This window comes from Nelumbo lutea, chromosome 5 (assembly GCF_056320005.1).
Source record: "Nelumbo lutea isolate HS-2025 chromosome 5, American lotus-T2T, whole genome shotgun sequence".
NCBI classification, from domain to species: Eukaryota; Viridiplantae; Streptophyta; class Magnoliopsida; order Proteales; family Nelumbonaceae; genus Nelumbo; species Nelumbo lutea.
In genome coordinates, this window is record NC_142688.1 from 45,989,935 (window position 1) to 46,009,327 (window position 19,393).

The 19,393-nt window shown below is 35.5% G+C and overlaps 1 pseudogene; it reads right to left on the reverse strand.

Annotated features, from left to right (window-relative positions):
• Positions 1 to 615: 615 nt before the first annotated feature.
• Positions 616 to 13,611, reverse strand: LOC148852133 (alpha carbonic anhydrase 7-like; annotated as a pseudogene).
• Between the last annotated feature and the right edge of the window lie 5,782 nt (positions 13,612 to 19,393).

Below are 19,393 nucleotides of genomic sequence, written 5' to 3' on the forward strand. Positions count from 1 at the left end.
ATACAAAAATTAGACATTTATGATTGACTATATAAGTCTCCCATAAAATGTATATGAGATACATGTAATAAAAAAGTGTGGTATGGACCACACCTACCAAGGGCAGAGCCAGAAATTTTTTGTGAGGGGGGCCAAAACCTGAAGTGGAATGGAGGAAGGGGAATAAGTGGGGGGGGGGGGGGGGACCATTGGGGTGGAGAGTTTGGGAGGGGAGAATTTAACATGGAAAACTCTATTTCCAAGTGAAGAATTCTGGACCATAGGGGGGGCCATGGCTCCCTTGGGACCCCCCTGGCCCCGCCCCTAACACATACAGAACACCACTGTGGGTGTGGATTAGTCTGATTCACACAATCTATCCATAATTAAAAACAACTCTGCACTATGATGTGGTGTGAATTAGTCTCTACCACAAGATATGGTGCGGACAAATCCGCACTTATCAATTTCTCAACAAACTCCTCTCATAATTATAGGAAAACAATTTTAATTGCAAGAAGACACTACGAGTGGTAATGCACATGAAGGGTAATAATATTAACATGCGTGTAGCCTGCATTAATACACACCCTTCATAAACACAATCACAAGGCATAATTACAACGGACCCGTCTTTCATTCTCCCACGAATGGATAACTGAGTATGGAACATAAGCGTGTAATCAAGTTTTCAATTAGTAGCTGAGAAAGTAGTATATCACTTTGACATGTACAAGTATGAACCTCTCGGTTGTTGGCTGGTTGTGTGGGTCTGGCATTCATTTCCGCGTCCCACACATTTTGCACGTACATGATCACTTCATCTTACGATTTGGCTGCTAGCTAGGTAAGAACATTGAGCTGGACCCTCCCAACTCTCAATTCCCACTCCCAAGTCAAGCTTTAAATCTGTGATTATTGGGTTAGGATAGATTTGCTCCCAACACAATATGCAAACACCCAACTAAATAATAATACCAAAAACTCACCTATTATTAATCCAATAAGACCCTGGCCAATTAATTTGACATTAAACCTATTACTTCTGCTGCTTTTCATATGAAATAACAATTTTCAACTTACTATATGAATATTTTATAGGTAAATCATGAGAAATTTATACTTTTATATTGTTCTAATATCATATGCATATCAAATCATAACTGAAACTCATTCCCAACCATATCAATCACTTCAAGCCCAAGTCCAGCCCAGGCCTGAACCTAACCTGAATAGGTCAAATTTCAGGGTGGACTTGACTTCATGCCCAACTCTTAGGATTGGACTTGGGTTGATCTTAAATCCAACTTAGCCCATTCAATTCGCAACCCTATTTCAAATTTGGGTTTGATTTGAGGCCTTAGGTTTCCTTCAGTTGAATCAGGCTCAATCTAACCCATCCTAAACTCACCTGACCTATTTATAATTACTACATGCATACATTGATTTGAGGCCTTTGGTTGCAGTGTAAATTTATTTACACTAATACAAATGTATAAGGAGTGCAAATAAAAAAAATGTAAATTTTGGCTTAATTTTATTCTACATTTTATTTAATTCTGCTTTATGCCATATTTTACTTAATTTGTATTTCAACCAAACAAAATAAGATTAAATTTGTAACAAAAGTAAATCAATATTTATACCCAAAACATTTGCATTGCCATAATTTTGCATCAGTGCAAATAAATTTACAGTGCAATCAAACACAGCCTTATGTACTTATATTATCCTTCTTTCATTCTATTTTCAACTTGGACCATAAAGCTCACACGTGTAAGAAAATTTTCAAATCCAAATAACCGAAACCGAACCTTAGCTACCTGGGTTATAAAATTCTGAACACAATGTAAGTCGATTTCAGGCTGTGGGATTGGATAAGCAAACTCAGGCTTTGACCTATATTGGTTTAGACCTGAGTCTGAGGTGAATCTCTTACGGTTGGACCTGAATCTGTCATATATCTGGCCCAACCTGCTTAAGTTGCACCCTTTAGTTAGGTAGGCTGCAAATTATATCTGTTTGTCCAAATTAGATAATTGGATTTAAGGTTCAAATTATGGAAAACATTGCAGCAAATATATATATATATATATATATATATATATATATATCGAAAACATTGAGTATATTGGAAGGAAATTTTAAGAGATGTATCAAGATATGTCGTGGATATGTATGTGTATCAGAGAAAAATTAAGATACGAATGAAAATACTATAAATACTTTAATAAATCATAAAAAAAACATTAATAACACTAAATATAAGGCCTCAATGATGTTACATTGAATTAATACATTTTAATGGGTTTTATGAAGAAATTATAATTCTTAAATTTTAAGGGATGGGAAAAGCTCACTATTAAAAATAAAAAAATAATTCTTAAAGAAGAAATTTCAATTGCTCTCTAGATATGATAATTTTCATCCATAGGTCTAAAACATGTTAAGTCTTTATAGGTAGGATTGTAGGAAAAAATACAATTTCAATTTCTTTTGTTATTTTATTATTTTCCCAAACCTCTTCATAAAATTTTCATAGATTTAATCATAACATAAAAAAAATTATGATTTTCAACACAAAAGATGTAGATCAACATAGACTTAAACATTTTCAAGCATTCAAGCAAAAAAAAAAAAAAAAGAAAGTACAAGATATTATGAAAAAATTTGGAGAAACTTACATATTTTTGGAATATATTTCAAAATTTGAAAAATATTAAAAACCTTAATCATTCACACTTGTTTCTTGTGGTTTTGTTTTTTAGAATATTTAACACTCTAGGAATGAGATTTGGAGTTTTAGAGTCATTTGGAGGGGGGGTGAAAGAAAAATTATTTCAAGGGAAAGAAGCCTTTTATCCCCCTTTATGTTTTTTTTTTTTTTCATTTTCTATCCATATCTTTTTTCAGTTTATTGACCAATACACCCATATGCCGTTGGTACACTACCAGTATGGGGAGTGGCTGTCTATCCCCTCCCCACCCGTTGCTTTCTTAAAGATACATTCTAACTTGTTTACCCTTCATTTTCTTTCAAAATTTCAAAAGGAACCACAGAGATTACAAATCCGAATATGAAGAGATTGATTGATGAACCTCATGCAATTCAAGTCAAATTTTGGCTATACAGATTCCAACAATTAGATGTCAACAGTAGATATTGGCTATTCAATGTCATTTAGTTATTTAGAATCAAAAAGCTTATCTTGACATTGTTTGATGAGTCCCACTCAGTTCACGTCAAATTCTGACACCAATTTAAACCCTGTACAGATTCTGATACCAATATAAACCCTATACAAGTTCCAACGTTGGTTGATTGATGATTCCAATATCTAAAATGTGTCTCTAACATATCCAGAAAAGCTCTTCTCAGTGTTTTAAACCTAATCCCTTTTACAACTATAAATCACAATGTCTACTACTGTGAAAACATAATTCATAATTTCCAATTTTGTTGAATAATGATTTTGGGTATCGAAGATTTTGTTTAAGAGAAAACTTTTGGTTCAAGCCGCTTTTGCTTTGTCTAATAAAAAGACAGCTTTAACCAACAAACACGGGTAATGAGTAGATTAACACACAAGAAAGTCTCATATGTTAAAAAGGGCAAAATAGGATTTTAGAAATTTTAAATGATTTTACATATAATGTTTCATTGATGGAGGGTATGCTTAAGTCCAGAGTTGTTAGCTACAAGATAAAACTGAGGGTATGTTTAAGTCTTTTACTATATAATATATTAACGCTTGTAGCAATTAAAATTAGCTAATCTGTATATCATTAACCCTGAAATCCGATACATATAATATGATATGCTACTTTGATACTTTGAAGTACTGTTTTTAAAACCGGATTGGACCGAACGGTTAGACCGGAAAAACCGGGAACCGGTTCCATTTTGCTCCAAAACTATTGATTTTGGTTAGTAAACCGTTGAACCGGCCGGTTAATCGTTCAAAAACGGTTTTAACCATTTTCCAATTTTTTAAATTTTTTTATTTTTTTGTCAGAATGGGAAGGCCATTCTAATCGAACGGTCCGATCGTTCAAACCAATAACCAGATCCCTGACCGGTTCGATCACTGGTTCGTTTTTAACATGCTTTGAACCACACACAAAATAATATATTGTACCTATTAATAAATTTGGATTAAATGTTAGTATGTTCACTAGAAATTACTATCTTCAATTTGATTTATTCATAGCATACAACATAAAAGTCATTTTTATTTTAATTTATTAATATGTCATTCGATATGCAAATATCATTTGACTTTAATCTGCATCCATCCAAATTTGATAGATACGATTTTATTTGAATCTAAATATTAACTACTCAAATTTAGATCCAAGTATATGTAATTCAGTCAATTCGGAAGCCTGAATCTCTTGAAAACAAAAACCATGTGAACACTCTGAGAACATGGCATTCAGCTGCACATTGATAACATCTCCCATACATGTATATTAAGTTCATGGGAGAATGTTTATTGATATGGTCGTGCTCTCAGAGTGCTGGCATGGTTCTTGATTTTAAGAGATCATGTCTCTCTCCATTTGCAGCCCTATAGGCAAACCCTAAAGTTCTCATAGTGGTTAATATTAGTTGATGTACTGATAGTCTCTATGAAGATGGTACAGTTCTTTTCCTTGTTTTCTCATAAGTTGTATTTGGTACCATTGCTGTTTCTATCTAAAACATTTTGGGTTGATTAATACAAATTGTTTCTATTAGAATTGTGAAATTTGAAGTATTAATGATCAGTCCTACATATGCAATTTGTTAGTTGAAATGATTCTCATATGCGATGTGACAATTCATATTTCCCATAAAATATTTGGCTCTTACCTGGTTGTAGGTACAATGGCTTCTTCACTTCTTCGCATTCACCATGTACAATTTCAAATCAGCCCCCCACAACATCCCACAGCACATCACCACCGTGTATTGTGAACATCTGGAGATGTTCCCAATACACGGCTTGAATGTGCTGTGGGATGTTGTGGGGGGCAATCTTGTGGGGAGATGATTTGCTCTCACCATGTGCATAGAAGTGGGGGGCGATCTTGTGGGGAGATGATTTGGTCTCACCATGTGCATAGAAGGATACAACTGGGTAGGAACCAAATATTTGCCCCGCCAATTTGTATCAATCAACCCAAAACGTTTTAGGTACAAAAAATAATGGTACCAGCAGAGACAGGATCACAGAAGTGACAGAACCCGGCCTAGCATAGACTTGCAGCCCAGGTCGGTGTGGAAGTTAACCGGTCCTTAAGGCTATGTTTTGTTTCAAGGAAAAGGTAGGGAAAAGAAGGGAAAGACAGGAGAACCTGTACAAGGTTTGTAAAGGTTTCCCTACCTTTCCCTTCCTGTCTCTGCATTTTCCTTCAAACCAAACATAGCCTAAACTATCTCAAAATTTGTTGGTTGGAGAGGTACTTACATCATTAACTGCCATCTTCAACAATGCCACTTGCTCCTTTGAAACACTCATCACCTGAAACAAATATTATGGGAAGAATAAACGTACGCAAGTAAGGTCAGCGATGAGGTTTATGAGAGAGACGTTAATCCACAGAACCAATGACAAAAGTTATCCTTGAAGGAGGATTTCCCTTGGAATCATCAAGTAAAAAAATTTCTCGAACTGGGTTTTGAGTACTGTGGGCTTTTGTGTCAGCGTGTGGGTGACTCACCTTCTTCAGGATGGCCCACATGACAACTTCAGTACAGGGAGGAGTTGTGAGAGATCCCACGTATCTGTAATACTCTTTACTTCGCAATTTGATGTCCTTCGGATTTACCTTGCCTAAGGGTTCTTTTCTTTGTGCTTTGTCTGCAATTTTGTAGATATAATTCTCCATCTGCCATACAAACACCAACCAACCTATGAATGTATCTTCATGTATCATGTATGTAGAGATAGATAGATAGAGAGAGAGAGATGCATCACCCTAGAGAGAAAACGATCTGGCTGTCCATATTTATACAAGATCCCCACAACTGCAATCTTCTTGTCAGAGCTCTCATGAACCATATGCCCCTCTAAAGGATACCTATAATACAACAAACAATTAAGTAACCATGGCAACAGAGAGAGAGAGAGAGAGAGACCTAACACCATTAACTTTGTGGCTCGGAAGGGGAGTGCCAGTGAAACTGTAAAAGGAAGTATTCAGTTCCATTGATGTAAGTTGATCCTGATCTTTCTAGCCATTTAATCTGTATGAAATGACAAGAACGGAAATGTTAACACAACCAATTTTGATCCATCAACCGTTCTATCTAAACCTAGCATGAACAAATTAAGATGCAGGATACATTCAGGGTTGATGATGATCAAATCATACCATTAAATCGTGACCCCTATTCATGAGAATTGCCTGTGATGCGTTGTATCTTCTCTTAAGCTTCCCTTGATGATCAAGAACCTCCACATTGTTCTCTAACAAATTAATGGGAGATTGCATTTGGCCATTACTGCAAGCCGCCCATTTCCTGTGGATTTTGCCCCAGTACTCAGGACCTACACTACTTCCTTCAAAATAGTTGAACTCCCTCTCATCCTCTGAACATAATAAGAAATAGAAAGAGTGATTAAGAAAGCAAATTATGATAATTTAGTATAGTTGAACAGAGATCAGGATCAAGAAATGGATGCTTAATTACCGACTTCCTAACTAGTAACCATATATGAAAAAAGTAGGGAAGGTACGACAAGAAGGATTGCCATGAAGTTGGGCTTGACAGGTTCCATGTTGTGTACAAATTACTACGCAAAAATGTGTTTTAGTCTCTGATTCTCTGCTTCATCAAAACGATGAAACTTAAACCAGCATAAGCTGTACGGCTGTAGAACCAATAAATAAGTTAGTTTTAGTAGGCAGTCATGAATATTAAATTTTAGTCTTATTTCTTAAATTTTGTCAGGGAAGAAAGTAGCTAATAGTAGGGATTTATCAATATAGAAAGTAGATTACAGTAGAGGTGCAAAAGTTGGTTACTTCTAAGCATTTCCAATGTATCAGGCACAGAAGTTCCAGATTTTACAAATTGGGGATTATGTTTAATGCTCAATCTACATATACCCAACTGATGTACTAAGTTCAATCCATGCCATAAAGCTTAATCACAAGCTAGCTAAACAACTAGAAGGTCGTTTCTAGATTTTGGCAACTTGTTTCAGGCATTCGCAAAATTTAATTCATGTTGGAACAAAATTTTATCTAATACCTTGAGGCATTGTAGGAAGGTTTCTCAATGTGAAGGAAACCTTATTTCTTTAAACACTAGAATTCAAGAAGAATGTATAACATACTTATAGTTACAGATGAGTTCATAGAGCTCTCCTATACCACAATGAAGAAGAAAGGTCTCTCTCTCTCTCTCTCCGTCTAAAATACTCGACGACATTGGCAATCTTTACTCAACTAAAAAAGAAAAAACAACATTAACAATCTCATTGTTTGCATGGCATAAGAAGGTAGATCAGTTAAATCATCAGAGGAATGTTAGGAGACAAAATATGTAGTTATCAAGTTTAGAGTCATCCCACGATTCCCATCAAAACATGCTTCAAAATTATTCTATTGGAAACAGAGGCAGCCTAACTAGGACTGCATATAAGGTTACCTTAAAGAGCTAGGTAAAAATCTTTTTTGAAGATTTCAAAGTAAATTACATGGACAAATAAGCCTAAAGTCAGTTAGAGGTTATGAAGTTTAATTAGTTTATAGGTTTAGAAAGCTAAGGGAATGAAGGACTTGATCATCTGACAAAATGCCCCAAAGTTTCCCAACATTGTCTAAAAAAAATTCTTATTATGATTTTCTGTTTTTGGTCCACTCTGGATGCAGAGATATCTGTGGCGCCAACTGATAAAAAGATCCTTTAAATTTCCTATAAGAGATAGGTATTCAGGATTAGGGTCATTCTTCAACAAAGAACTGAGTCACTACATCCAGACAGTCCTTGTGAATAAGAGTATTATAAGAAGCCAAAATCATCGTTTATATATAATACTCTTCACTTCTGTCGTGTTTTCATTTTCACATTTCAATCTCAAGATTCTTCTTGAACGAGCTGAAGAAAGAATATGAGGTTAAGGGTTCCAATGCAATGAGAATTGGATACCCGTGGGATCAATTATATAGTGAATGTATAGATAAGTACAACAGAGAGATAAGCATGATACAGTGATAAGAATAAGAGAGAGATAACAGGTGTGGTTATACAATGAATCTAATCCTAATCTCCAGATAATGCTAATCTCTGATCTCAACCTTCGGATAACTATGGTATCCATTACACGCCCCCTCAAGCTGAACAGTGGGGTGAACGTTCAGCTTGTCACGAAGTGTAGTAAATTGAGAGGTGGGCAGACTCTTGGTCAGAACATCAACAATTTGGGCATGGGAGGGAAGGTAACAGACAACCAGCAAGCGACGATGAACCAGATCACAGACAAAATGAAAATCGGCTTCCACGTGTTTGATTCAGGCTTTAAACACTGGATTAGCAGCCAAATAGAGAGCACCAGCATTGTCACACCATACAATGGGGGCTGAAGGAGAGACAATCTTCAGCTCTATGTGTAACTGCTGAACCCAGATAACTTCGGTGACTGCTAAGGCAATGGCACGGAGCTTTGCTTCTGTACTGGAGCGGGCAATTGTGTGTTGTTTCTTGGCACTCCAAGAGAGTAGGTTCGGACCCAGAAAGAGAGCAAAACCCACTTGTAGAACGCCTGTCATCGGGGCAACCAGCCCATTCAGCACCTGATAATGCTTGAAGTTGACAGGAGGGAGAAGAGCGAATTTGCAAACCATGAGTTAGGGTTCCTTTCAAATACCTGAGGATCCACTTCACTGCTGCCCAATGGGCTGTGGTGGGGAGGAGAGAAACTGACATGTCTTATTCACCGCAAAAGCAATATCGGTGCGGGTGAACGTCAAGTATTGAAGGGAACCCACTAGGCTGCGATACATAGTAGGGTCAGGGAGGAGGTCTCCATCAATCCTAGATAAGGAGCTGCTGGCGACAAGGGGAGTCTTCATCGCCTTTGCATCGGCTAGTTCAGCCTTCTGTAATAAATCAATCAGTTATTGTCGTTGAGAGAGAAACAAACACCCAGAAGAGTGAGAGACTTGGATGCCAAGGAAGTAATGTAAGTCACCAAGATCTTTTAATGCAAAGCACTGTGAGAGATCAGAGATGAGATACTGAGCCACAGAGAGCTTGTTGCCGGTGACGATGATGTCATCTACGTATACAAGAACATAGATGATGGTATATATATATTTTAACAAAACGGTTAAGAAATTTTCTCCTTTTCTAAATTTTTTATTTTTTTATTCCATATCATTTTTGAAACCATCAATGACATATCAATAACCTAAACAGTCTACTCTCCTAAAATTTCTGCTAAACTACCATCCCTATCTTCTCCAAAATTATCTATAATTCCTGTTTATCTTCTAAATTATTTCTAATTCCTATTTGTCTCAAAAATTATCTCTAATTTAACAGAGAGTTTCTATCCTAAATTCTCTCTAACTTATATTTATTAAAAACTTTAAATTCTCCAAAATTCTAATAAAATTATATAATAACTTTAAAATATTTATTAAAAATATAAAAAAAATAATTTTATAATTTTACAAAATATATCACAAAATTATGTACTAACAATTTAAATTCTGTTTTTCCAGATTATCAATTTAAATTTTATTCAAATAATAAAAACTTAACATTAAAAAATAAAATCTTATTTAAATATTTCAATAAATAAATATCATAAATAATAAATATTTTAAATATATAAATAACAGTATAACAAAATATTTAGTAATATGTAATAGCTTTAATTAAATAAAATTCAAATAACAAAACATTTTAAATATTTTACATATTATTTAAATATTTAACATAACTAGATTTTAAATAGTTAAAATAACGAAAATATGTAAAAAAAATTTAAAAATTTCATAAAAGTACAAAAGTAATTACAACATAATAATGAAATTAATAATAATTTAACATCTTACAAAATTAACAATGAAATTATTTATTAATAGTATAAATTATAGTTTAATGAATTATTAAATTCAGTAAATAACAAAAAATTTTAAATATTTTAAATACTACTTAAATATTTAACATAACTATATTTTAAATAGTTAAAATAACAAAATTATGTAATAAATTTAAAAAGTTTTTTAAAGTAGAAAAATAATTATAGCATAATATTGAAATTAATATTTTAAAATTTAAATATTTTACGTATTATTTTAGTAGTTAAGTAACCAAATATTTTAAATAACAACATATTTAACAGAACTAGATTTTAAATTAGTTAAAATAAAGAAGTCATGTAATAAATTTAAAACAATATGAAAAGTATAAAATTAATTATAACATAATATTGAAAATAATAATAATAATAATTTTGTATTTTATAAAATTAATAATTATATAAATTTAATAATAATTTAATAATTTTACATAATATTGTAAGTAACTAATTTCACTTATATCAATTAATAATTCAAGAAAATAACTTTCATAAAATAATAATTTTAAACTCTTAATATATATTTATTTTATAATTATATATTTTAATATTAATATTTATTGTATGTCGGTAATTATTTATTGTTTTTTGTGATAAATGTATTTTTGATATAATTACGTATTTTTTTGTTTTGTTATTTATCAAAAAACTTTCAATAATTATTAGAGATTAAACTACTATTATTGAAACTTTTAAATTTTGTTTATTGTATTTATTGTATTTTTATATAACTTATTGATTAATATTTATTAGAGATTATACTATTATTTGTGGTTATACTGTTTATTGGCTAATTCAATATATTTTTTATACTTATTTTATTTTTTCATTATCAATATATTTTTTTAATAATTGTGTATTTTTTCTATAATTTTTCAACAATTGTTGGAGATTAAAATATTGTTATTAATCAAAGATGAGACTATTAATTTATCTGAAATTATGAGTGTTCGTGAGTTGGTTTGGTTCGGTTGTAGGTTGTTTTGCCAACCAAATTGACCTGGTTAGTTGAAACTGACTGACAATTTGTGAAAACCAACCCATTCAAATTGTATCAGTTTGGGTTGATTTTTTTGTTTGGTCAGTTAGTTCAAAAGATTTAAACTTGAAAATTAAATTTTAATTTTAAAAATTACAGTGCAGTTGTTAAAAAAGTAAATTTAAAAATGAAATTTATGATATAAAACATTTTGGACTAAGAAATATGGTAAATTTTCCACTAGTACAGCTGAAAGAACCAGGCCCGCTGAGCTTGTTTGAGCCCATATAAGGCTTTATGCAATTTACAGACAAAATTGGGCCGAGCAGAGTCCACAAACCCAGGGGTTGAGTCATATAAATGCCTTCATCAAGAAGGCCATGCAAGAAGCATTATGTACATCTAACCGCTTAATGAACTACTCTTTGGAGACAGCAACCGAGAGTACAACCCGAATGGTGAAGGGCTTGATCACAGGACTGAAAGTGTCGGTGTAGTCCAGCCCATACTGCTAGGTAAAGCCATGAGCAAGCAGACGGGCCTTGTAACAGGCCAAAGATCCATCAGAGTTCCGTTTGAGCTTAAAAATCCACTTACACCCAACGATATTGGCACTAGGAGGAGGTGGAACTAGGGACCACGTGCCATTTCTGAGTAAAGCATTATACTCAGACTGCATGGCAGTTCGCCACTCCGGAACCTTACTTGCAGCGGTATATGAAGTCGGCTCAATGGGTATGGTGGCAATTAGGAGGGCACGAGGCAGAGCATGACGGGAGCGATGGGGCCGGACAGGTTGAGCAACAACGGGAGCTCTGCGAAGCACGTCTTCAAGAGGTAGAATTTTCCGCGGGAGTGTATCGCAATCAACTTCAATGATGGAGGGCTCGGTAGGGGGAGAGTCCGCAACGTAGGTGCTGGATCCAAGGTGGTTGTGTGGAGAAGTAGGAACACTAGGCCCATTAGCAGCAGCGGATGTGGTTGGAGGGGTAGGTACAACAGTTAGTTGGCCCGGTGAGTTGGGCCCATGGGTGGTGGCGGAGGTGGAATCAAGCTGAGGTAAGGTAGAGCCTAGTGAAGGTGGTAATGGGCCTGAGGTTGATGGTAGATGAGGTATTGGGCTAGAAGCTGATTTCGGCAGAGGCAAAAGGCCTGTAGTGGATTGGGGCTGCGGTAATGGGCTTGAGTCTGTCTGTGGTAATGAGCCTGAGGCAGCTGGCGGCTAGAGCAAGAGGCCTAAGTCAAGAATCGGCTGAGATAATGGGCCTGAGACCCCTGGCGGCTGAAGCAATGGACCTGCGTCTGGAGTTGGCTGAGGTGATGGGCCTGTAGCTGAAGGTGACTGAAGCAGTGGGCCTGTGGGCCTAGGCGTAGGAGCTGTAGGAACTGAGATGAGCACGCCTGTGGGAGAAGAGGAGGCAGGAGCTGGTGCAGACAATTCTTTGAAGGGAAAACTCTTCTCATCAAAGGTGACATGGCGTGAGATGATTATTGTCTTGCCAGTGGAGAGAACATGGCAGCGATAGCCCTTGTGCCTGGAGCTGTAACCAATGAAAACACTGCGGTCAACTCTGTAATCAAATTTCACCATAGTCAGGTGGATGGTGAAAGAGTTTCTCAAATGGGGACAGACCACCAAGGACGGGTGACGGAAGTCGGTTTATAAGAAAGACAACACAAGTGACGTTATCATTCCAAAACCGAAAAGGAAGAGAGGCATGACTAAGAAGGGCAAGAGCCGTCTCCACGATACGACGGTGTTTGCACTCAGCAGCCCCGTTTTGATGATGGGTATGCGGGCAAGAAAGACTGGGGGAGATGCCACAATCATTCAAATACGGGGAGAGACATCTATACTCTCCTCCTCCGTCACTGTGGAAATGCTTGATAGAAGTGGAAAACGTATTCTCAATATGTTGCTTAAAATGAACAAATACAGTGCAAACATCACTTTTGTGAGCAATAGGATAAAGCCAAGTAAAACGAGTGAAATGATCCATCCCAAACATCAGACATGATTAAATCCAAGGGTGCGTTGGATTTGAAATGAGAATGAGAAGGTAACTGATGGGCTTTGGCTCGTTGACAAGCGTCGCAAAGAGAGCCAAAATCATTATTAGGAAGTAAACGTAAGGATGAAAGAACATGACGAACAATTTGAAGGGATGGATGACCCAACCGAGAATGCCATTGGGAAGTGCTAGCACGAGCGGTGAGAGCCTGAGAGCTGCAGCAAGGGGTACCGTTTGAGGATGATGGAAACTGATAAAGCCCATTAACATTGGGCCCGCGAAGAACCTCCCTCCCCGTGATAGGATCCTTCACAAGAAAATGAGAAGGGTGGAATTCCACAATTAAATTATTGTCACGGGTAAACTGGGATACAGAGACTAAATTTTTTGAAATGGAAGGAACATGCAGAATGTTATTAAAAAGAAATGACTGATTATCAAAGGTGAGAGTGGACCGTCCAACATGATTAATGGCCAAACCTGACCCATTTCCGACTTGTACTTGCTCACTGCCGGTGTATTCTTGGGACATTTGGAGATTGCTGAAATCTGGTGTCATGTGATTGGTCGCCCGAGAATCCGGATACCAGTTCGGATCAAATGTGGAGGAGAACTGAGATGTAGGTGGAGTAGCCGCCTGATATGCCTGTGCTGGAGTGCTCTGCTCGCCATGGTAAGAGATATCAAACCGTCGCCGACAAGTGAGAACAGCATGCTCGGGCCAGTTGCACAGTTGACATACGACCCCACTGTTGTTGGACTTCATCCGCGACCACCACCACCATTGTCGTGACCACGACCATTATTGTGACCACGTCCATTGCTAGAACCGCGTACCCCACTATTGGAACCACAACCACTGTTGTGAGAGGGAGTGTGGCTTCTAGTGCGCGCAAGATTAGCAGAAAGAGAGTAATGTCCAGAGGAGAGTGATGCTGTTGAAGCTGAATTTCGTGCCTGATGAGGAGCCCATGAAGATCCTCAAGAGTGAGGTAGTCAGCATCCATGCGAGTGGTGAGAGAGGTGACAAATGACTCGTATTCTGGTCGAAAACCAGCCAAGATGTAAAGAATCATATCCTGTTCATGAACAGGTTCAGCTACTACGGAAAGACTATCTGCAAGTTGCTTAGCCTTCCGGAAATATTCATGGATGGATACAGCTCCTTTCTTCATAGTCTGTAACTGAAGACGAAGCTGTAGAATATGGGCTTGTGAGGGAGAGCCATATGTGCATGCAAGTGCACGTCAAACTGCAGCAGAAGTAGGGAGGCCAACTACTTGGGCAATGACTCCTTCAGTCAATGAGGAGATGATCCAGCTTAGAACTAGCTGATCAAATCTACGCCGTGTCACGGTTAGAGGGTTTTCCACATGTCGTGAGGGGTTATTCGGATCTGGGATCTTGGAGGGAGGGCAGGGTATTGAACCATCAACTAATCCTAGAAGATCATGAGCATTGGGATCTGGGATCTTGCTCTGCTTCTGGCTTCTCTTCTTCCAATATCATTTGCTCTTTTTTCATTTCCTTTGTTGTGAGTTTTGATGTGAAAGTCGTAGAAGAGAAACGGGGGAGAAACACTGATAAAAGCACAAATACACCAACCAACTGTTGGTTGGTGTATGAGTGTTTGTGCGTCGCCTTCAAGGTGAATGTGAGAATTTTCAACGATCCACAGCAAACTGGATGCCGATGAAGAAAACTAGAGCTTCCACAACTATGGGGAGGATTAGGGATGCAAACGGATTGGATGATATTTGAATGAGATTATATGCAAATCCAATCCAGTACTGTTACTTGTAGATCTGATCCGATCCGATTGGATTTGATAAACATGAATCTAAATTGAATCTGCTGATGAGGAAGTCAGATTTTCGGATTTGATCTGATCTAATTTGTTTTTTTTTTTATTATTAAATATTAAAAAATATAATAATTTAATAAATAAAAACAAAAACTATAAGTATCTTTTCAACTATTTTCATTATTTATATACATTTATATATGTATGTGTATTTATATATACACATACATATATATATACACATACATATATACTTGAATTTTAGATATATCATAGTTAAGATAGAAATTGAAAATTAAAAAAGTAACAATATGATTAAAAATAAATTTAAATATTTATTATTCAATTATGACATCATGCATTTTTTTTGAAAAGTTTGATTATTGACCCACCATTTAGATAAAAAACAGTATTGCTTTTGGATTAGTTTTAAATTAGGGAAAATTATAGTCAGAACCGGTTGTACATTTAAAATCTTAATCCATATTGGACACAATAAAAAGCTTATACTGAAATTTGTTGGGTGATTGGAAAATAAGAAAAGGGTTTTTAGTCTCTCTCTCTCTCTCTCTCAATTTCCCTTACACTCTTTCACTCATAGTCATCTTTATCTATTCAACAACTATGTGATTTGAAAATAAATAAAAATGGTAATTGGTTTTTGTATTTACATTCTCTATATAAATTTCTCTCATTCTCTCTCTCTACTTGTCGTTCTCCCTCAATCTCTCTCATTATCTTTCTCAGTTGATCTCTCCTTCTCCCTTAATTTCTATCATTCTCCCTTACTTTCTCTCCCTCTCCCTCTCTCTTTTTTTTTTTATTTTCTTATTTTTTTATACACTTATATGGTATTAATCAGGTCGTATAAAAAAACATGAGACCAACTTGGTATGGTTCAAAAATTATTACACCAAATTGATAAAATTCGCAAGAAGCTCTTGGCTATGAAATTTACACTAATTGAAAAACTATAAAGATTGAGGGAGAATGAGATTTTGACCAAGAGGGAGAGTGAGGGAGAAGAATGAGAAAGATTGAGAGAGAATAATAGAGAGAGAGAAAGAGAGAGAGAGAGAGAGGTTTTGATTTGGCTATAGGCCAAAGCTGAAAACCTATTTTTTGAGAGATGACTATGAGAGTGAGATAAAGGGAGTAGGAGATCGAGAGATGACTATGATAGTGAGAGAGAAGGGAGGGAGATAGAGAGACAAAGGGAATGGGAGAGAAACTGAAAATAAGAGTCCCATGTTAGCAAAAGCCACATAAGCCTTTGATGACATGGCAGGGGTTTTTATAATTTGAAACGTAGAACCAGTTTTTAGAGTTTGGTTGGTTTCTAGACCAACCTGCAATCTAATTTTAAATGTACAACTGACTTTGACTATAATTTTCCCATTAAATTATTTATTTCATTTACATTATATAAGATATTTTTTACTTATCACACTAAATTTTTGTTTGCTATGGTATCATTTTACTCAAACCACTAACCCACCATCTAAAAGCAAAAGTTGTTTGATTTCTAGGTTGACATTAAATTTTGTACTACATTTCCATCATTGATAAAATTATTTCTTATGTATAAAACTTATTTTTGTTCAATATAATGAATGTACAATATTAGAGATGTATCCAATATTTTATTTTTTATAAATATATAACATTAGATATGTGCCCAAAATTTTCTCTTATCTTTTTTTTTTATTTTTGTGATTCTTTGTATTTTCTATTATTAAAAATTTTATCATTTGACTATGAAATCATTTAATTTCTGGGTAGATTTTGAAATTGGCTTTCCATTTTCATCATTAATAAAAATACATATTACATTTTATAATTATTTATTTTAAATTTTTATTATTTAATTATGACATTATTTAGTAATCCATTTGACCCCAAATGGTCAAATTGCTTGCCCACCACCGGGAAGGAAGAAAATGGTTTTATTTTCAAATTACTTTTCAAAATATTTATTTTTTACTATTAAAATTAATATTGTGGATTTAATTACAAGAATTTAATGATGAGAAAAATATATTTTAAATATAGGATTTAATGAGAGAGAATAGGAAAATATTTTTATTTTCAATTGGTTTTAAATTTTATATTCCATTTTCATCATTAATAAAAATATTTCTTATTTAACATACTTATGATTGTTTAATATATATGTTAAAAATGTTTTCATTTTTTTTAATTTCTATTTTTTTATTTTATCTATTTTTAATTTTATCATTTAATCGTGGCAACATGGACTAACCCATTTGACCCAAAATGATTTAGTTTCTTACCACCATTTAGATGAAAACACTATTTTTGCTAGGTAGATTTTAAAGGTATAAGCTTTTATGTTATTGGAATTATTAATTAAGTATGGATTTACTTAATAGAACTTAATGATGAGAAGAAATAAAAATGACTTAAATATATGATTCAATGAACATGAATGCAAGTTAATAACTTAAATGTTGGATTTAATGAGAGAGTATTGAATGCATTGAATGTCTTTAAATTATCTCTTTTCAACTCATTTAATATCAAGAACCAATTACCCTATTTGCCCTCATTTTTTTATCATTGAATTTAAATATAGAGGGGTAAATATTGTCCTTGAAAAATTCCATATATATTCTTGAGGCCATTCATACTTTTTAAAGTAGTTTAGATATATTGGATATTCTTGAACTGGATAAGGGTGTAATCCAAATTCCATTGATTTCTAATCAGATCTTATCATCTGAGGATATTCCAAATGAGTCGGGTTAATTTTGGCTGCTGGGGCCCAACAACATAGGCTGTTGAGACAGTTTCTGGGCTGGGCACATTTTGGGCAGTTCACCTATTCACGCCCATGCTATGAGAGTGGGTGCCCACTCTCATGGTAACTTGGCATTCCCAAAAATTCCTTCAACAGCAAAGGCTGTTGGTCCCCAACAGCTAAAGTTTTTCCAAATGAGTCTATCCGAATCCGAGAATATAGGAAGGACTTTGCTCTGCTGGAATGGCCCAAGCTGCCAAGCATAGCGGAAAGTGAGACTAAGTCAGCCCCCAACAAGATTGCCTCCCAAGACATCCTACAGCACATCCCCGCCGTGTATTGAGAATATCTCCCAACGGTAATTCCAAAAATAATGATATCATCATCGGAAGATGTTCCGAATACATGGCGGGGATGTACTATGGGACGTTGTGAGGGGCAATCTTGTAGGGGGCTGATTTGAACTCAATAAAGCGCGGAATGAGAATTCTCTGACAATAATGCCAATATCTGAAACTGCGTCTGAAGAGTGGTTCCAATTTCCAATTAGCTCAGGGGAATGAGCTTGTACACTTGTACCACTTCCTTTGTCTTTGGGTGAGAGAGAGAGAAATCGGAAAAGGCATGTGTACTACAGTACTAGAAATCATCATTTCAGGCTTAAAGATTTTTCCTCCCAAAATATGCATGTTCCTTGCTTGCCAAATTTGTCACATGATCACTCTGTGTTAAATTAAGGGTAGGTTTGGTTCGCAGTTGGAACCAGAATCAAAATCTTTTGGAATCAATATGGAAAGGGCCTATTCCCAAAATCTGTTTGGTACAGAGAATGAGAATTAGAATCGGCAGGGAATGGTCATTCTCTAATGTCATTTCAATGAGAATGGGAATAGGATTTCGATTCTATCCAATCAAATAGCTGGAAATCGGAATAATCCATTCCAATTCGGATTCCAATTCCAATTCTAAATCCCTATTCCTGTAAATCAAACGGGGCCTAAGAAATGAGAGAGATGGCTTGTACTATCATCAATGGCATTCTGCAACTGTGCAATAAATCTATTTGGGTGGGCTGAAGTTGTTTTATTCATTGAGGACCCAAACCGTACCGACTGAGAAAGAGGGCGGCAATAAAGCAGGACATGTTCAGTGGATTCATCTTCCTTGTGGCATAAAGGACGAGTTCTCTCAACTAGTTAGCTAGAATGTGTAACAGATTAAGCTTAGTTGGGAGAGAGCTTGTTATATGGGCATTTCCAAATGAAGAGGGTAATTCTGGTTGGGAGAGGATGTAAGATTGAGTCGTGTATCTCCCATGTGGGGTCTTAGTCCAAATTAACAAAGACGGTCTGGCACTGTGGTTCCCATGAAATCACTGGCGAAAATTACCAAATTTTAGTTCCAACTGAGTTTATAAGGTTTGGAATGTGGTGACCACTTTCATCATTCCAAAAAGATTTTTGTTTGAGATACTTTTCCTAGAACTGAGACCCATAACACATGATTTTCAATATAGAAGCGCCCACATAATTTCATCATTAGAGCAATGTTTTGATGTTTATTGGCTCCTACAATGTCCAAGTTGCTGCTGTACGTCTTTTGGTTTAAGCATATCCAACCAAGGTTTAAAATAGATCTCATTCTAGTCATTTGATCCTTTCCTTATCCATCTGGTTACAAAGAGATTTTGGTAGCAATTAATTAAGGATTGCACATGGTAGTTAGAGAGGAGTGGATTTTATTAAGACTGTGCCCATTGCTTTCCACCTTTGAAGC